Below are 19,357 nucleotides of genomic sequence, written 5' to 3'. Positions count from 1 at the left end.
AGCATTACACATGCCTTGGTGCACATAAAATTTATTTCACACATGGATGGAAAAAAATAGAGGGAGCACTGAATTGACCACTGTATCTGCAATCAAGAAGGAATTTTCCCTCAGTCAGATTGGCAGAGACCCTGGAGATGGGAAGGGCCGTGTTTCTTTGCAAGAGGGAACACAAATTCCTTTCAGGTTTAAACTGGAGTAAATGATGTATTCTCCGCAACTGCAACTCTTTAAATCATTATTTACAACTTCAGTAACTCAGCCAGAGGTTGAGGCTAATGAGGTTCTGTGGCCTGAAATCTGCAAGAGGTTAGACTAGATGACCATGTTGTTCTCTTCTGGCCTTACAGTCTGCGAGTCTGAACCCAATGTCAGGAAAACAGGGAACTCCAAAGCTCCATGTGAGCAAAGACAGAAGTCAATGTTAATGAACCATATTAAAGCTACTATCAAAAGGCTAAGGCTTGGGTTGAAACTGCTACACTCTACATCATGACATGTACCCTCCTCAGAGTATTTATTTGATCTGAACAAATGCTCCATCTCCTGCCTCTTTGGAAACTTCGGTATCTTCTAATCTGAATCACAGCACTCTGGCTTGCTTTTTGTTTATTAAATCCCCATGCACAGACACATAAGAAAATCCACACTCTTGCAATAGTTGTCAACGAGACTCCAGTAGTCCAAATCTGTCACAAGCAATCACACTCAGAGTGGCAAACGCTGTGGGACACCGCTGGATCTTAATTCATTGAAGCTTCACCGACTAAATCATTTTGTTAGCCTTTAAAGTGCTACATTTCTGCTGTGACATTTCACCAAGGAATTGGAAAATGCCTAGGATTATCTCCAGCCTGATGCAACAGTAAAGGCCTTTGCTACCTTTAAAAACTCTTGACCAGATTTTTTTTCATTGTTGCTTCACATTTCCACATAGAAGAGAAATTAATAAACTAGATTCCCCCATGGACAGCTTTAAAATGGGTAAAATTCTCTTCTCAGTTCCAATCCTGCAACTAGTAGATGTGTGCATCCCTCTTTTGTTTGACTTATCATTGTGGATCTAAATTTTATTTATTCCATTAGGAATGAAAGCAACAGGAAGCAGATATGACAAGTTCTGCCAGATAATCCTCCATTTATCTTCCATAACCTTAGCTATGAGGTCTACATATCACTTAAAATTTCCAACTACTTACCAGTCTGATTTATTTTAGGAAAAGAATAATTTGTCTTCTTAGTCAGATCAAGGATTTTTGGATGTAACAACAGAGAAATGGATTGTTGCAATAGGATTTTTTTTTTTGGTAAGTTACATGTTTAAACTTTATGAGGTTAAGTCAGAAATAACAGATGGTCAATTTTCAACACTTATGGGCCATTGGAACTGCAGTAACCATTTCACAGCAAAGGGAACTGCATTCAAAATTCCCTGTGCATCCCAAACCTCCCACATACACACAACCAGATAATTATATTGCATTTTAATTGTCTTTGGACAACCCACTCCCTTAGGTTCCCTGCAAACCCCAGCTTTATACAGCTACTCTTACGCCAAAAGCCACTACAAACTCATACACAAAACCAATATAAAACCACTTTAGCTACCACAGAAGTGCAGCCACCTCAGTGGGGAAACAGCACCTCTTTCATCCTGCACAACGTTCCAAGGGAAGTGAAGAACGCTGTATCCACCTGGTACCAGCTGAAAAATTTCAACAGGAAAAATGTAATGCCAGGACAACAGATTGCACAGCCATCCCTCTCTGAACGATGGAGCTTTGTGAGGATCAATGGGCAAGGTCTTCCCTAAAAGCAGCACATGTAATGGCACAGTTCCCCCTCCCCCATCACCACAGAGCATTCACCCAGAGAAGGGAGCAGCACTGCTCAAGGCACCTGAGCGTTCCCCAGAAGTCTCCCATCCAAAGACTAATCTGAGCTCTGCCAAACCTTGTTTAACTTGTGGAAGTTGGCAAAGTGCAGTTGAAGGTAGCACAGCTGCATGGAGATTACTGCATGGGTCAGACAACAGAAACTCTCTGGGAAATACGTTTACAAATGGAAATACTCAGGCATGGACAATCCTGTTTCAAAGGCTTGGAAGATGTAGCCCATGGCCCCAAACAGAGCTTGTGCTCTTGCTCAGATTAATGATTTCACTCTTCTTTTCTCACCTTCCACCTATACAATGTCAGCGCTCATTTGTGATTTATGCACCATGTGAGTAAGTTACTCTGCAAGCTTGCCAACGACAGACATCACAAAGCCGCTTACACTCCCTGAACATAGATGGTCTTGGACCCATTATTTGCTGACATTTTGGTCACACCTAGAGGCCATAGTCATGGACCAGAATCCCACTTGGCTAGTTATTGTACAACACAGAACAGAAAAGAAATAGCTACTCCATGTCTTTGAAACACACCAATTATTCTGAAATATTTTTTGAAATAACAGGTGTGCTATTTTGACATCCTTGTACTCCTCATTCCAGGAGGAGTAAGGGATTCTTCAAAACAGTGCATTATTTCAACATTTGGCACTGTTTAGAGAGCTATTTACGTATCTTATTTAGAGTTTAGGGTCCTGTGTAGATGTAACCCAGGAGATCTGGATTCTAATGCCACTGCTGCCCCAGTGTTAAATTCACTGTGAGTGTAAGCAGGAGCAATGCCAATTCAGCTGTCCTTTCTCACAGAATCTACAGCAAGGTGTGTTGCCTTTGTGCCTCAGTTTCCCCATATTACAAATGGGAGCATCAATTACTCTACCCTCACAAGACACTGTGAGACAGAGCATTTCACACACGGGTGGACTGAGACCCGCAGACAGAAGACACTTCAAACAAGGATTCTTTATGAAAAATTATCCATCTCCCATCATTATTTGGAGATCTTCAATTTATTTGAAAAACATTAAGGCCCCAGATCTTGCCAAGTGCTGAGCACCCTCTCTTTTCTGACCCTCTAATATTAAATTTTAAACTTCAATTTACAAGGACCTTAAGACAAAATTATCCATCACAGGACCTGTGAGCAAAATCACAGGGAACTTTTTCCAAAGCTCAGAGCAGAGTTCAGTTTTTAATTACTAACCATGATGAATTTTGCACTAAACCATGCCATGCCCGCCAGATTTCTCAAAAATCTTCATGTGGCAACACTTAGCTAATAATCAAAAAGCCAAGCCAAGATTTCTCTTCTAGAAACCATTTTCCAAACTCTACTGACCCCAACAAAGGCTACATCTACACGTGAAGCCTACTTCGAAGTAGCTTATTTTGATGTAGCGACATCAAAATAGCCTATTTCGATGAATAACGTCTACACGTCCTCCAGGGCTGGCAACGTTGATGTTCAACTTCGATGTTGCACAGCACCACATCAAAATAGGCGCTGCGAGGGAACGTCTACACACCAAAGTAGCACACATCGAAATAAGGGTGCCAGGCACAGCTGCAGACAGGGTCACAGGGCGGACTCAACAGCAAGCCGCTCCCTTAAAGGGCCCCTCCCAGACACACTTGCACTAAACAGCACAAGATCCACAGAGCCGACAATTGGTTGCAGACCCTGTGCATGCAGGACGGACCCCCAGCTGCAGCAGCAGCAGCCATAAGCCCTGGGCTAAGGGCTGCTGCACACGGTGACCACAGATCCCCGCAGGGGCTGGAGAGAGAGCGTCTCTCAACCCCTCAGCTGATGGCCGCCACGGAGGACCCCGCAATTTCGATGTTGCGGGACGCGCAACGACTACACGTTCCCTACTTCGATGTTGAACGTCGAAGTAGGGCGCTATTCCCATCCCCTCATGGGGTTAGCGACTTCGACATCTCGCCGCCTAACGTCGATGTTAACATCGAAATAGCGCCCGACGCGTGTAGCCGTGACGGGCGCTATTTCGAAGTTAGTGCCGCTACTTCAACGTAGCGTGCACGTGTAGACACGGCTAAAGAGTCAGAAATGGTTTGAAAAAAATACTCTTTGTGTTTAGCAATCCAGTCACATTCAATTCACGTTGTCTTTCCTTTGGTTAATTAATGCTTTTTAATTCTTGTTAACCAGTTTAGGTATTGTTTAGGCCCTCAGTTCCAGTTAAATAGAAATAAATCCATCATCCTGTTCATGCTTTGCCAACAGTCTGTTTAAGACGCTGGAGACAAGAATGCCAAACCATCGTGTGATCTGATCTGCAAGGGGTACAAAGCATCCCAGGTACTTTCACTTTAGCTTTTCTTTAATAACTTGAAAAAAGCCTCCTGAGCCTAACGGTAAATGAGAGAAGTCACCTTTCCCACACTTTCTCTGCTTCCTCTCAGGCTTACAGTCACAACTTCTTCTTTAGCTTTCTGTGAGAGTAAAGGAGCCAAACAAAAGCAAGAACTTAAAAAAAAACAGATGAAAAATGTCCACTTTCAAAATGTGTCATTTTGTTTTGTTTGGAATTTTTAAAATACATTTTTTGTGCAGAATGTACCATTTTCTATTACATTTTCTTTCTGGCTGAATATTTTTGACCATCTCTACTTGTTTCATGCTGAGTGTTGTCCAAAACTACCTCACTCTGGCCACTCCCGTGCAAGGTGGTGTATGCTGGTAGTCTGTCTGCTGTGCTCCACTACTGAGGTTACTGCGTTTCTGAGATGCTGCATGCCTGTAGCTTGTAAAGAGCTGCAAACACATTAGCTCCTTTCCCCTCAGCCCACTTGGATCTCTGAATTACAGAGAATGGTCAGATCCTCAGCTAGGGTAAGTCATCAGTGCTTCATTGTGACCTTTTCTGCGTAGGTCTTATGAGACAATCAAGTATATCATAGGATAGAAATAGCTGACTCGCATGTAAAAAGATAAACAAAGCCATTTGCAATCAAATCTTAGAAGAGGGAGCTGTGTCCCCAGTAGTTCACCTTTCCTTTGGCAAAAGCTATGTCCACCAGGGAGTCTGCATGCATACCTGGCTTTCATCAAAGAAAAATCCAGTGAAAACGTGGAAGGACAGTCTCCCCACCCTCACATGCCCTAGAGCATGGTTTCCCAAACAGGGGGCGTGCCCCCCGAGGGGACATGAAGAAATTCCAGGGGGGCATGAGGTTAACCAGCTGCCCCCCCACCCCACCCCGCCGTCATTCCACCATCCTAAGAAAGGGCCGGCCTTTGTTTCCAGCTCTCAGCCCTTGCCATTTTAAACATGGGTGGCCCAGCACAGCTGCTATAAAAAGCAGGCAGCCAATGAAGACCCACGTGGCGCAAGCTGATTCCTGCAAAGGTGAGTGAGTGTGGGAAGGAGAGGAGCAAGGGGGAGGAGGATGGGTTTAGATGGGGGTCTGGGGGTGCCTGGCTCAAGGGTGCAGGATGGGGATGGGGTAAGAGCGGGGGGCTTGTGGCGCCTGGCTTTGGGGGAGGGGAGGACCTCGAGCAGGTGGCTTGCAGGGTTTGGGTTGGTGGTTGGCGTTGTAGCGTAGGACTCAGACAGCTGGCCCCAGCAGTGTGGGGCTCGGGTAGGTGGCTCTAGCAGTGCAGGGCTCAGGCAGATGGGCAGCTGGTGCAGGCAGCTCTGGCAGCTGGCACAGGGCTCAGGCAGCTGGCCAGCTGGGGTTGCACCAGGCACCCGCAAGGGGTCAAGAAAAACTATTTGTGCTTATTTTTAATTTAAATGACATTTTTATGTCAAGTTTTTGAGTTTATTTTAAATTACAAATTGCATTTTTGTTAAAAGCGGGGTTGGATGATAGTAAACAAGAGGTGCAGGGGCGTGAGGGCTTCTCAAAAATCAAAAGGGCAAGTGTGATGCCAAAGGTTTGGGAACCACTGCCTGGAAGTCAGGAAGTAACTTCTAAGACCACTTGCACTAATGCACTCACATGAAATTCACATTTCCTCTGAGACGGGATTTCTGGGGATTTCTTTGTGTGTCAGGGAGAAAATAGCAAGAGGACAAAGCCCAGCACCTGAATAGTGATCAAGGAAGGGAATCAGGCTGGCAGCATGAACAAGGAAGGAAATGCATTGCCAGACGTGATCGCAAAATGAAATTAACACCCTTCGTTCTCTGGGTCCCTTTTCCATTAAATGTATACCAGCTGACTCAGGGGTCCCATCAGTGTCCCGGAGCACATCTGTAACCTTTCCATGCTGGGGCATTGTGAACACAATTCCTCCAGAGTAACTAAGGACACTGTGTAGTTTATCTTATAGCTGGTGCTGCAAAGCTGGACTTACCCATTTATTTAACATAAGAAGACCATAAAAGAAGTGTAATTGGGTGCTTCTGTCACAGAGCCTTATGCCAGCTAGGGAGAGGAGAGAAGGTGGAAAATCACAAGCTCACAGACAAGAACTATCCAGAAGACAACCGCAAATGATTTGTGAACTAGTATTTTATTTACCATGAGAATTAAATTATTATTAGGCCCAAACCAAAATCCCATGAACCTGACCAATGGGGGAGTTTGGCTCTTAGTCAGACCTTCTCACTAGATCTGGATGGGAAAATGATTTTGCTGTCTCACAAAAATTCCAAAGATTCCGGAAATTCTTCCTCATCCTGAATCAGGACAAAAAGTCAAGATTTCAAATATTTTCACAAAGTGAAAGGCCAAACAAAAATAATTAGCTTAACTTTTAAACCAAAAAGTCATTTTGACCTGGAAAAAGTGAACATTTTCATTTCTGAAGATGCCCATATGCCACCGACAATTTCACAACTATCATTTTCAAAACTGTTTGAATTAAGAAATTTGGTGGACCTCAGCCTTGTCTCACAAGAGATTTGGTTTTGACTCAACAGCAGCTTTCAATAAATATTGAAAAATTTCTCAGCCGGCTCTGCTTCACAGCAAACCAGATAATGTACTGACCCAAAACACCAGAAATGAACCCCCACAGCTCTGGGGCACTTGGGCTCTGATTTCAAAATCTCTACAATCGGGCTGAACCAAAAATCTGGATCAAAACACCTCTGAACACCAGAAAAATTCTGATCCAGATCCAAAACACTGTTGCTCAGACCCATCTCCAAACAACAGAGAAGAGTATCTTAGGTTGGCTAAATGCTACATTTGAAGGGCTATCATTACTGAGGAATTCCATCCAGGAAGTTAGCTCCAGAGCATGGGTTGAAGGAGGCATGCCGGCCAGAAGAGAAAGTCCTGGTTCTAATAAGGAGGAATGAAAGAAAGGGAAGGGACATAGGTGAGGCAGAAGGAGCAAAGTCGAAGGGGATGACCCTGCCTTACAGAAGTGGTTATGCATCTTTTGCAAAATATCCTATTAAATCCTTTAAAAAAATTCTCTACCTCAAACACCCATCCATAATAGTTCCTACAGCACTTATGGGATCAGTCCCGAGACCACTGAAGTCAGTGGGAAGATTCACCAAATTTCAGTGAGCGCTGGTTCAGGTCCATTGTGCAGGGCAGTACAGCAGACTCTCTTTGAATCAGTATTCATCCACCAGAATTCTCAAACAACCAGCACCAGGCACCATCCCAGCACCTAGGTCTCCTCCTCCAGGGTGCTGGGCGGCTTGTAGCCGCCTCCCCATCCCACTCTTTTCCCACCCATTGGTCACACAGGCTACGTCTACACGTGCAGCCAACATCGAAATAGTCTATTTCGATGAATAACGTCTACACGTCCTCCAGGGCCGGCAACGTCGATGTTCAACTTCGACGTTGCTCAGCCCAACATCGAAATAGGCGCAGCGAGGGAACGTCTACACGTCAAAGTAGCACACATCGAAATAGGGATGCCAGGCACAGCTGCAGACAGGGTCACAGGGCGGACTCAACAGCCAGCCGCTCCCTTAAAGGGCCCCTCCCAGACACACTTGCACTAAACAACACAAGATACACAGAGCTGACAACTGGTTGCAGACCCTGTGCCTGCAGCATAGATCCCCAGCTGCCGCAGAAGCAGCCAGAAGCCCTGGGCTAAGGGCTGCTGCCCACGGTGACCATAGAGCCCCGCAGGGGCTGGAGAGAGAGCATCTCTCAACCCCCCAGCTGATGGCCGCCATGGAGGACCCAGCAATTTCGACGTTGCAGGACGCGGATCGTCTACACGGTCCCTACTTCGACGTTGAACGTCGAAGTAGGGTGCTATTCCTATCCCCTCATGAGGTTAGCGACTTCGACGTCTCGCCGCCTAACGTCGAAGTTAACTTCGAAATAGCGCCCGACGCGTGTAGACGTGACGGGCGCTATTTTGAAGTTGGTGCCGCTACTTCGAAGTAGCGTGCACGTGTAGACGCAGCTACAGGGAGCAGAATCCAGCCACCGCCCGGGGAGTGGCACATGCACAGCGGCCCCCAGCAATGGCGTGCCCGTCAGCCAGTGGCCTAGGACAAGGCAGCCCTGCCAAGCAGAGACGCTGCATTATCTGGATAGGGCAGGCTGCTCTGGCTGGTGCAGGGCCCCAGAAGCCCCCTTGAGCACCCCTGAGCATGCAGCCACACTGAAGCTAGTGGTGACTGGAGAGCAGTGCACTGACCTCAGAGGAGGGGAAGCCCCACCATTCATGGCAGGTGTGACGGGAGCAGGAATGGCCTGGTCAGGCCCCCACTGTGGGCCACCCAGGAGAAGGAGGTGCTGGGGAAGGAGAAGAGCAACCTGGCGGTGCAGCTGGTGGTGGGAGGTGCTGCCACACTGGCCAAGCCGCGAGAGGGAAGAACTGCTGCCCTGCCACAAGGTGGAGAAGGAGACGAGTGAGACCACTGTGCTGCAGCAGGATAAGGATGAGCACCCCCTGCAAGCAGGCATGAGGCCACATCAGGGACCAGGGAAGACACCATTCCACCATCCGGCACGTTTGAATATCTGGCAACCTCCCGGTCCCAGGGCTGCTGGATATGACAGAGTTTGCTTTATAAGTATTCCTCTGAGGGAATGCAGAAGATTTTTGTTGGCAAAAAAAGGAGCACTTGAGAATTTCACACTGCTAAAATCATCCACTGAAAGACTGCTCAATTTTAAACAAAAGTATTCACCCAAACAATATGCCACTGTAGACTTTTCATCTGGAAGTACCAGACCATCATATTTTTAGCAAAACTTTACAGTCATAATTTACCTCTGCAGCAGCTAAAAAGGAGAAGCATCCTTCTGACTGAAATGACCCAAGTGTTCCATAAAAGACCTCCGTATGTCTCAGAGCAGTTCTGCTTCACAGTAATATCTTTTCAAACTGCTTATAGACACTTAGTGGTGTCATTAAGCATTTTTCAGCAAACGTTTCATTATGTAGATTGGAAAGCTAATCAATTAATTAAGCAACCTACAGCATGTTCTGAGCAGCTACTTCAACACACACAAAAGAAAATGTACCATATTCTAGCTTCCTTCTCCCAGGCTCATAAACATCACAGAAGGTGCAAAACAAGCCACGCCATCACTTGTTCACACCACTCTTGTTTTTATCGCGCAGAATTTGTTTGTTTGAAGAGAGCAGTCACTGCTTTGGGTACAACGCGTAGAAGAACACAGGGAAATCATTATTGCTGCGAAGTAGTGAAACACGGCTCAACTGACATTCTTCCAAACAGCAGAGGCTTCACAGAGACAGAATGATTTTACACAGAGTAATACAGGTGTTGCCACACTGGAGAAGATCATTAGCAGACATCTAGCCAATGACTTCCAGTAGTCTATTCCACAAAACGTAGTGCTGGGCACCCCAAATTGTGGGACACACCCTGTGGTGGGATGGACAAAGGAATGTTTGGGGAAACACTGTGAGGCCAGGCCAGCCCCACAGCAGGGAAGCCACCCAGCCATGTGCTGTCCCCTGCTCTATTCCAGGTGCAGCCCCAGCTTTGCTCCTGCTCCTGTTCCACGTTTCTGGCCCTTTATTCCTGTCCACATCCCCATCCCTAACCCCAACCCCAGGACCCAGGACCCCACAGCTCCACTTCCAATCCCAGCTGCCAGGGCGGTGCACACAGGGGTGAGTGGGGGTGAGACTCTGATAATGTGGGGAACCACTGACATAGAGGAAGTAACCACTGCCAACATCCCAAGCAAATCTAGGGCCAAATGCTGCACTCGTTACTCTGGCAAGAGTTCCCACTCAAAGTAAATGAAACTTCTCACCAAAGGGAAGATTCCTGCCATGAGTAAAGGCTGTAGGATCAGTCCCCTTGTTAATTATCCAGTGCTAGAACAGATGAAGTCCCTTCATATACCCAAAGCATGAGCTGTGATTGCCTTTATCCTCGGCTTTAGCAGCGCTGCAAACGAAGACATTGGCACTCAAAGTTTTCCAGTCCTTTCCTCAAATCTTACTGCATCACTTGTGCAGAGAGATGACACCTTGAGGCTACAGATTCCAGGCGTCAGCGACACACTTTTTAACGGAGAATTTCCTTTAGTACATTTACAGCTCAAGTTTCCTCATAGTCTCTCAAGGAAAAGCAGGGGGGACAGAGACTGACCAGTCTTCATTATATCCCTACGGACCTCGTTCAAACCCCTCCATGCTCTTTCTGTTGCCCAAGCCCCCACAGTCCTCTGCAAGCCCTTAAAAGCTCCGAGTGAAAATTTACAACAGCTTGTCAGTTTTCTGCAGTTTTCCCCAGACACTGGACCCATTTTTCAAATTGCTCCTAATCTGGATTTTTCCCAGTGTAGTTCCTGTGGGGGCCTTGTTCGTATTACCTTTCCAAATAGAGAATGAAATCTACTCCACAGATGGCTCCTGAACCCCATTATGTACCACAGATTACATACGAAGAAATAAAAAGGGCAAAGTTTTGCCTCCTTGGAAACACAGCCCCCTTCAGAGAGTCTGCTAGTTCATCATCATCCATTCTCCAAGGCATCTTATTGCAGCTTTCATGCCTTTTTTTGTTTTGGTGGAAATCTGGGTTTGCCTTTCCTTCCTTCCAAGAGCCTACGCCCCCATCCTACGCCTCTCCCACAGCCCACTCCTGCCCCCTCTCTTCCAGACACCACACCCCACTCCCACCTAGACCTACACCCACAGCCTGCTCCTCAACCCCTCTTCGGTCCACATCACTGACCCCACAGTTCATTCCTGCCCCCTCCCTCCTGCCCAGACCCATTAATCCATACGCGGGGACCACATCAGCGAGGTGGTGGTTTTTGGGGGTTTTTTGTTTTTGTTTTTGGCTCCCACCTGTGTGGCCCCCGAATGATTTGGTCTCTGAACTGAAAAGGGTTCCCCACCCCCACCACAAAGTTTGTATCAAAAATAAAAAGCAGAACTGGTTCCCGAATTTGTTGTTAACAAGTCATGGGGAGATAGATTTGTACAAAGCTGACTCATAGGATCCAGACAACATGATTTTTCTACCAATTTGTATTACAAAACTATAAGGCTGGGCTTATACTTGCCCCAGCTTCGAAGGGGGCAACAGGAGATTACTAATGAAGTGCTGTGGTGAATATGCAGCACTTCATTACGCTAATTCTCCCCCACGGCAACTTCGAAGTGCCGGAATGTGTGTAGCCTTTACTCCTCAAAAACCACAGAAGAATGGGGCTGGGAACAGCCATCCCTCAGCACCACGCAGAGCGTGCCACACGGCAGCCCTCAGAGCCTCCCAGAGCTCACTGTGTGGAGGCAGTAACAGTGGCAGATGGTAGCCCCAGGTCTTTCTGAACTGCTGTGCCCTGAGACCACTGCCCCCTTTGCCGTCCCATCAGCGGGTGCGCCTGCCTATCAGTCTATTCTATAAGCTGAGCGCTTCGCTGGTCACTCCAGAGAAATTCAGGTGCTGCCCACCCACAGCAGGCAACATATGCATCTGTTGGTGTTGCACATCACACACGCCTCAGTGCACACAACAAAATTTATTCCACCCATGGATGGAACAAATCAGAGTGAACACCGCTGCCTATATGCAGGACTTGTGTCTAAACCATCAAAGACAGCTAGCTATCCCATCTCCTTTGGAGAACCTCAAGTGGATGAGCTTCCACAACCTCCCTTGGCACTCTCACTTAGCAAGTTTTTCCAGAGATTTTATCTAAGTGCTATGTTGTAGTGTGAATCCACTGCCTCTTGCTCTGTTCTCTGTGCCAAGAGAGAACTTCTCACTTGTTTTTATGGAAGCCCAATTTCCTCCTTCGTCTCCTTTTCCAACCTCAACATACCCAGTTCCTTCAGCCTTCGTTCAGATGGCTGCATTCCATCCTTTTGATCAAATCTTTGTCGCTCACCTCTGGATCCTGTTCAGTTTCTCTACATCCTTTCTATACATCAGTAAGCAAAACCGAACACAGTGCTCCAGCTGAGGCCTATCCAGCACCAAGCAGAATGGTGGTATCACGCCCTGTGACTTGCACACTCTGCCTCGGTTAATGCAACCTAAAATTGCATTTGCTTTTTTTTGCAACAGCATCACATTGCCGATTCATGTTGAGGTTGTGATCCACTTCAACTTCGTGATTCTTCTGAGCAGCCAAGCCAGTTATCCCACATTCTATATTTGCACATTTGGTTTTAATTCCCTAAATGTAGCACCTTTCACTTCTTTTTGATGAATTTCATTTTGCTATGACTCAGTTCTCCAATTTATTAAGAGCCATCTGAATTTTAGCTCTGTTTCCCAAATCTCTGGCAACCATCCTAGCTTTGTGTCATCAGTAAGCTCCGTATTCCTATAACCACATAGTTAATGAAAATGTTAAACAACACCAGATCAGAACAGAGCCCTGTGAATCCCCACGTCCATTAATAGCAATGCTTTGTTTCCAGTTGCTTAACCAGTTAGGTACCCACTTAATAGCAGTTCCACCGAGCCCACATTTTTCCAGCTTACCTATCAGAATGCATGTAGGACGATGTCAAAAGCCTTGCTGACGTTCAGGTATGTTATGTCCACTGCATTCGCCCATCCGCCAAACCAGTCACCCTGTCAAAGGAGGAAATCAAGCTGGTTTGGCATGGTCCATTCTTAGAAAAGCCATGATGGTTCATAGTGATTACCAGGTATTTGCAAATTGAATGTTTTATACAGGCTCACTGACAGGAATTCCAGGCCCCAGCACAGTCAATGAGCCCCCTGCACCCTCCCTCCAACAGAGGTACACACCACCCCTCAGGGAAACCCTGAGTGCCACCTCTCAAAGGAACCCCAGGTCAGCCAAAACCCCATCCCCCACTTGTGTGCGGGTGGTCCTCCCACTCACCTCTACCACCCCAATTACTGCTGCCCAGGTCTGCCCCCAGAGGTCCTGTGCCCAGCTCCTTCCTCTCTCTGCCACTCAGCCCACCTTTGCCCCACTTGGCTCTTTTCTCCCAGCCATCCCTGCCTACCTCTGCCCCCTCCCCTCCACTCTTTTCCATTCCCAGCCCTGTTCCTCTGCCCTCCTCAGCCCTCGCTCCCCGAGTCCCACTCCCGGCTCCACCCCAGAGCTCAGTCCCTCCTTCTCTTCTCAGCCTGGCTCTTCTTCATTCCCAGTATGGGCCCCTAATGTACAAAGCTTAATATAAACTGGATTGGGCCCCTAAAGTGCAAAGCATTAGATAAGAATGCTTTCAAACTGGCACTTGAAAGTAAGAAGTGGGGCAGGTGCAAATGGAAGAGTCCTGCATGGAAATGCACCAGTAGAAGCATGGAGATAATTAAGGACAATATCCTACAGGCCTGCCTCACATGAGCAGCAGCCCCACCCCTTGAATGAATCCTATCTGTCAGCCTTGCAAGAACAGCCCCTGCATGTTTCAGGCTAGAAACACCTAAGTAGATGGAGTTAAAAGAATTGAATTCTTCTCTGCTGTGTCTTTAGACTCTAAAACACAGTTCTTTTACAAGATACAAGTACATGGGGCAACCAGGATCGATTCAGTTGGCCAAAGAGCTGGAGGTGATGTATTACTAAGGCAGAAAGAGTGAGAGGTAGAGCCAAGCAGAAAGAAAAATGAATGCAGAGAAAAAGACAGAGCAATTTGTCCTGCTTAACATAATGTGAAAGGCCTAGCTTGATACAGCTTATTTGGAGCAGAGATGCATATTTACAATATCCCCTCCCTTCCTCTCCAAAATCCCCAAACTGCTATAGTCAAAGGCCCTCTGTAAAACTAAATATACATAGCTTTTCAAAGCAGGCATCAGTGCACCAAAATACATAATCTTTTAAACCCTTGTGCATCTCAACATTAACTGGGCCTTAGGCAGAAAAAAAACCTGACAAACTCTGCAGTGCAGCTGTGAAATATGAAATAAGACAGGACTGAGAACACACTCCCTTTTCCAAAGGAAGAGCATAGTGAGCTGCAAGCATTTTGATCTACCAATTTAAATGAGGCTTTACAAATCAGTTGCCACATACATACACAGTGTGTGTATGTATGTATTATCTCCCTCTCTCACACGCACACACACAGAGCCAAGAAGTACCACTTACTGAGCGTAGCTCCCCACTCTGTTCTGGTAGCAGAGGTAACAAGCAGAAAGTCCATGAACCAGAATGAGGACAAAGACCCTCAAAGTGCACTGTTGTTTTGCTTTCTCCATTCCAGTAGAAGTCTCACTCATTATAGTAGTACCCCGAGTTACGCAAGGGTTATGTGCCTGCATACCGTTGCATAACTCAAATTTTGTGTAAGTCAGGAGACAGAAGGGGGAACCAGGCGGTAGCCTAGCTCCCAGCCCACCTGGGCTTGCCAGAGCCAGGCGCAGCTTCTCCCTGGCTTCCCCAGGTGCTGCCGTGGGGCTTTTCCCCTGCTTCCTCCATTAATGTGAGTTAAGCGCAAATCAAAATCACGCATACTGGAGATTACTGTATTAAGAAGCGAAGCACAATTGGGCAAGAATGGAAGGACGTGAATCATGCCACAAAACAAGGCACACTTCTAAATCTTCAGGGTTGAAAGTGATCACCTAACTGTGTTATAAAGAAGAAACCTAGCCATTAGGAAGGTTCATTGTACGGTTCAGTTTTCTGAATGACAACCATCCAAATGTGATCAGCTATCTTCAGCCTATATTTTAACCACTCCTACCAGCAACGGTGCTGAACTTTTCTAATTCTGCCATGCAGCAGACAAGGTGCTCCTTCTGCTACAGCAATGACATGATTTGTTGTCTCTAATCATATGCTACGATTCTAGTCTATAGAGCACAGATTGTCTTTTTTATTAGATGTGTTTACAAGGCCCTGAACTCTGAATCAGCAAATAATAAATAATTACCATCACTGGAGAAGTTCTGTCTACGTAAAATATGACATTCTTTATCATTGTTGTGACAGCACCCCATAGTGCAGTCTGGGACTCTAAGGCTGCGTCTACACGTGCACGCTACTTCGAAGTAGCGGCACCAACTTCGAAATAGCGCCCGTCACGTCTACACGTGTTGGGCGCTATTTCGAAGTTGAAATCGACGTTAGGCGGCGAGACGTCGAAGTCGCTAACCCCATGAGCGGATGGGAATAGCGCCCTACTTCGACGTTCAACATCGAAGTAGGGACGTGTAGACGATCCGCGTCCCGCAACATCGAAATAGCGGGGTCCTCCATGGCGGCCATCAGCTGGGGGGTTGAGAGATACTCTCTCTCCAGCCCTTGCGGGGCTCTGTGGTCACCGTGGGCAGCAGCCCTTAGCCCAGGGCTTCTGGCTGCTGCTGCTGCAGCTGGGGGTCCGTGCTGCATATACAGGGTCTGCAACTAGTTGTTGGCTCTGTGTATCTTGCACTGTTTAATGAAAGTGTGTCTGGGAGGGGCCCTTTAAGGGAGCGACTTGCTGTTGAGTCCGCCCCATGACCCTGTCTGCAGCTGTGCCTGGCTCCCTTATTTCGATGTGTGCTACTTTGGCGTGTAGACGTTCCCTCGCTGTGCCTATTTCGATGTTGGGCTGAGCAACGTCGAAGTTGAACATCGACGTTGCTGGCCCTGGAGGACGTGTAGACGTTATTCATCGAAATAGACTATTTCGATGTCGCAACATCGAAATAAGCTATTTCGAAGTGGGGTGCACGTGTAGACGTAGCCTAAGACTGCTGAGCCTCCTTTAATTCTCTACAACCTCTCACAATGTTTTGCTTGTGACAGGCAGCAAATCCCTTCAGGTCCTGTTATCACTCAGCACAACAACATGTGGAGCCCCACACCCAGCTAGGTTGCATGAATGCTCTGAAACACTCATGAACCACTGAGAGAAAGGCACCAGCCAAATTCCTAGCACCTCCCAACAGTGTACCTCAGAAATACACTGCCTTGCAATGCTCAAGATAAGCAATGCAAATTTATCAACTGGTTCACCCTTTTATCAGCAGAAAGGGGATATGCACCAACCATTGTAAAACCCCTGAGCAAATTTATAAAAAGCTTCAGGCAAATGCACCAGTAAAGATATAGTCAGCAAACTTGTTTAACTGTGTAACAGACAGGATTTAAATGACCATAAGTGACAGACAAAACTCAGTTAAAAAGAAATAAAATATAAGTACACAGTCCAAACTCTCAACCCTATTAGACTCGGCAACAACTAGATTAAGGAGTTTCTCTCACCTGACTGGATACTGCAGTTTATAGTATACAGGTTTCATCCTTCACACCAGGGCCAGTCACTTCTACTGGAGTTTTCAGTCTCCCCCTCACTGTCCTTGTTACTTGCAGCATGGGTGGGAGCAGGAGAAGGACTACAGAGGCCCCATGCTCAGCCTTTATACCTCAATCCCATGTGCCTGGCGAATGGAAGTCCAGGCATTTCTAGGGCCACAGCTGAGTCCTCAGGCAAGGTCACGCAATTCTTGTGGTGTGGCCTCATGCAGATGAGTCATTGAATTGGAGCTCTCTTGCTGGATAATGGCTACTGATAGCCATTTTAACACTTGCCCAGGCCTTGACATCGTGTCTGGGAAACTAATATCTGGCTGACTCCCCAACAAAGAGCATGTCTTAATGACAATCATACAAAACAATCTGATAATTTCAGATGCACTAAAGATATTCATATTTAGCAAGAAAAGTGGGCTTCGGTGGTTTGTAACCTTTCCACAAGGCAGTATCACAGTCATACACAAATGAGGAATATGGGGGAGTTACAGAATGCTTCCCCAAGGTAAAGAGTGTCACAATGGTATCTGAGCACTTCACAGTCAATGAGGGATTTATTCCGATGAGCCATGGAAGGACTATCTCCATTTAACGGATGAGGAACAGAGGCCCAAAGTCATACAGGAAGTCTGTGGCTGAGAAAAGAAATGAATTCTGGTCTGACCAAATCCAGTGTCTTAATTGTTAAAACACGTGCCCCCCTCTGGACTTCCTGGTACTCCCTCTTCACAGATCAAGGAGAACATTTTTATATGATGCTGCCTCCCAGCGGACACAATAGGATTAAAATGCTGCTCTTGGGGCACAGCAGGAAATGTGGTGTTTGTGCCACCCTAGCTGTCTGAGATTATATAAATAAGTCATTAAGGTGTGGCTGGAACCAATATTTATCAGTGGAGGATCCAGAAGGACAATGGGCACCCCGTGACTAAACAACCAACGGTTGGCACCAGGAGGCTCCCAGCAGATGGAACATTTGAACTCAGAGGGTTCTACAGCAGGCAGACAGCAGACTGAGGGGTGGCAGGAGGCCATGGTAAGAACTGGACTCACAAAGAGAGAGAGGAACTCCCCTGGGTTGAAGACAAAGGGACAGAAAGAGGCAGACAGAGCCAAGATGGATTCTACAGCAGTTTAGTAGGCCCTTAACGTTGGCCAACTCTGTCTTAACCTTAGTTCTTTATGTTAAACTTACAACTGCCTGGTGCTGTACCCCATTGGACTAATAAACCCTGTTCTGTCTTGGCAAGGCTTTATGGAGTCCCTGCAAGTACTTGCTGAAATACATTGATCCTGGGTGGGGTTAAAAGTCTGTGACCAAGGGTCTGCTTCAGTGGGATTCACTGGGCAGAGCTCACAGTGACCAACAGGAGGGCTGTCACCTGAGGGATCAGTCTCAGAGACTTTGAGGCCACACAACCCATGTGAAATAGGGTGACCCCTTGGAGGTCTCTCATGGTAAAAGAGGCTAATTACAGACTAGGGTATAGCACAGAACCTGTAAATCCACAATGTTTGGTAATAAATGAGGGTAGGTCACATTATAGTAATAGGATGATGAATTCTCCAATATGCAGACAGTTACATTAGCACTTCCAAACGAAAGCACTTACTCCAGAGAGTCTTGCACACAGGTAACCAACTTTGTCACAGCCATCACACTTTGTAATGTATTTTTCTTAAGTTCTCTAGATACAGATAAACTCTCTCTGAGCAATATTTTATGGTGCCTTCCTTGAAAATGGAAACTGCTGGCACTACGATAAATGGCTTGAAAGACTGTCTAGCATCACTGCAGTGTCTACAGATGTATCCCCACACTCTGCAGAAATGCTCCTTGAGAACTTCACAAAGAAACAACTCAATGGATCATGGCAGACATTCCCACACCTCCTTCAAGACAATCCACAACAAAGGGATTACTTTCACCCTTTCTCCAATGAATGGAGCACATTAGGGTCAAAAATATTGATACATCTAGGTACTAACTCTTATTTCTAACACAAGTCAGTTCTGGCCCAATTACTGTCTTCCCTCATTCATCAGAAACCAGTTATTACCATCAAGCAGTTTTCTGCTGAACAGAACAATTCTATGTGAAAGAAAAGATAAAAGAGAGAAAAGAGATGATTTAAAATATTAAATCAATCTTGTCAATTTAAACTCTGGCTACAAAAGAACAAATTGAAAACATCAGAACTAATTTGGACATTAAAATATTTTAATTTGCCTGTATTCACTGGTATAAAGCCCAGACATCAGCTGTACATATAGCAGACAGACAGAATGAGGTTTACTGCACTGAAATAGAACCACATTTTCCATGACAATAAACATTTCTCTAAGATCTAACTACTTATGAATTCAGATAAGCAGAACATTTTGTACTAGTGGTGACTCCCTTTAATATTAACATATGCAAATCTCTGGTGGTACATATAAGTAAAGCTGACCAGAGGACAGTTTCATTTCATAGCAACTTTAAAGATTTCTAAATTTGTTTTCAGTCCACACTGGTATAAAAACAAAACCTCGCAAACATTTAGTGAAAACAGAACTGTCCTGAAAATACACATTTCAAATCAAAACCTGAGCTTTTGGATTTGGGAAGCTCTCATTAACCACAACTGGAGGCGAGTGAGGGTCACATTTCAGATAATCTTAATTCAGCGCAAAGAATGAGCAAAGAGGCTATACCACGATGGTGTTGGTTTTGCTTTTAACTACTTATACTATTGGCTTCATAGTGCAATGATTTTCTTTCAGGCTACATGTACACTAGAAGCATCTGTCTACAGAAGTTTCTGTGGGAAGAGATGCTCCAACAAAACTTCT

The 19,357-nt window shown here is 46.1% G+C and overlaps 1 protein-coding gene across 3 annotated transcripts in view; it reads right to left on the bottom strand.

Annotated features, from left to right (window-relative positions):
* The window catches only part of PAK3 (p21 (RAC1) activated kinase 3), a 188,725-nt gene that overhangs the window by 156,927 nt on the left and 12,441 nt on the right, over nucleotides 1-19,357 (bottom strand). For all 3 annotated transcript variants that reach the window (XM_075007384.1, XM_075007383.1, XM_075007388.1), the window contains exon 2: nucleotides 12,784-12,876. The gene's annotated coding sequence lies outside the window, so the exon portion shown is untranslated. The remainder of the gene's footprint in view (nucleotides 1-12,783; nucleotides 12,877-19,357) is intronic.

This window comes from Carettochelys insculpta, chromosome 13 (genome assembly GCF_033958435.1).
Source record: "Carettochelys insculpta isolate YL-2023 chromosome 13, ASM3395843v1, whole genome shotgun sequence".
NCBI classification, from domain to species: domain Eukaryota; kingdom Metazoa; phylum Chordata; order Testudines; family Carettochelyidae; genus Carettochelys; species Carettochelys insculpta.
The sequence above is the reverse complement of the archived record's forward strand: the minus strand, read 5'-3'. Positions and strand labels throughout refer to the sequence as shown.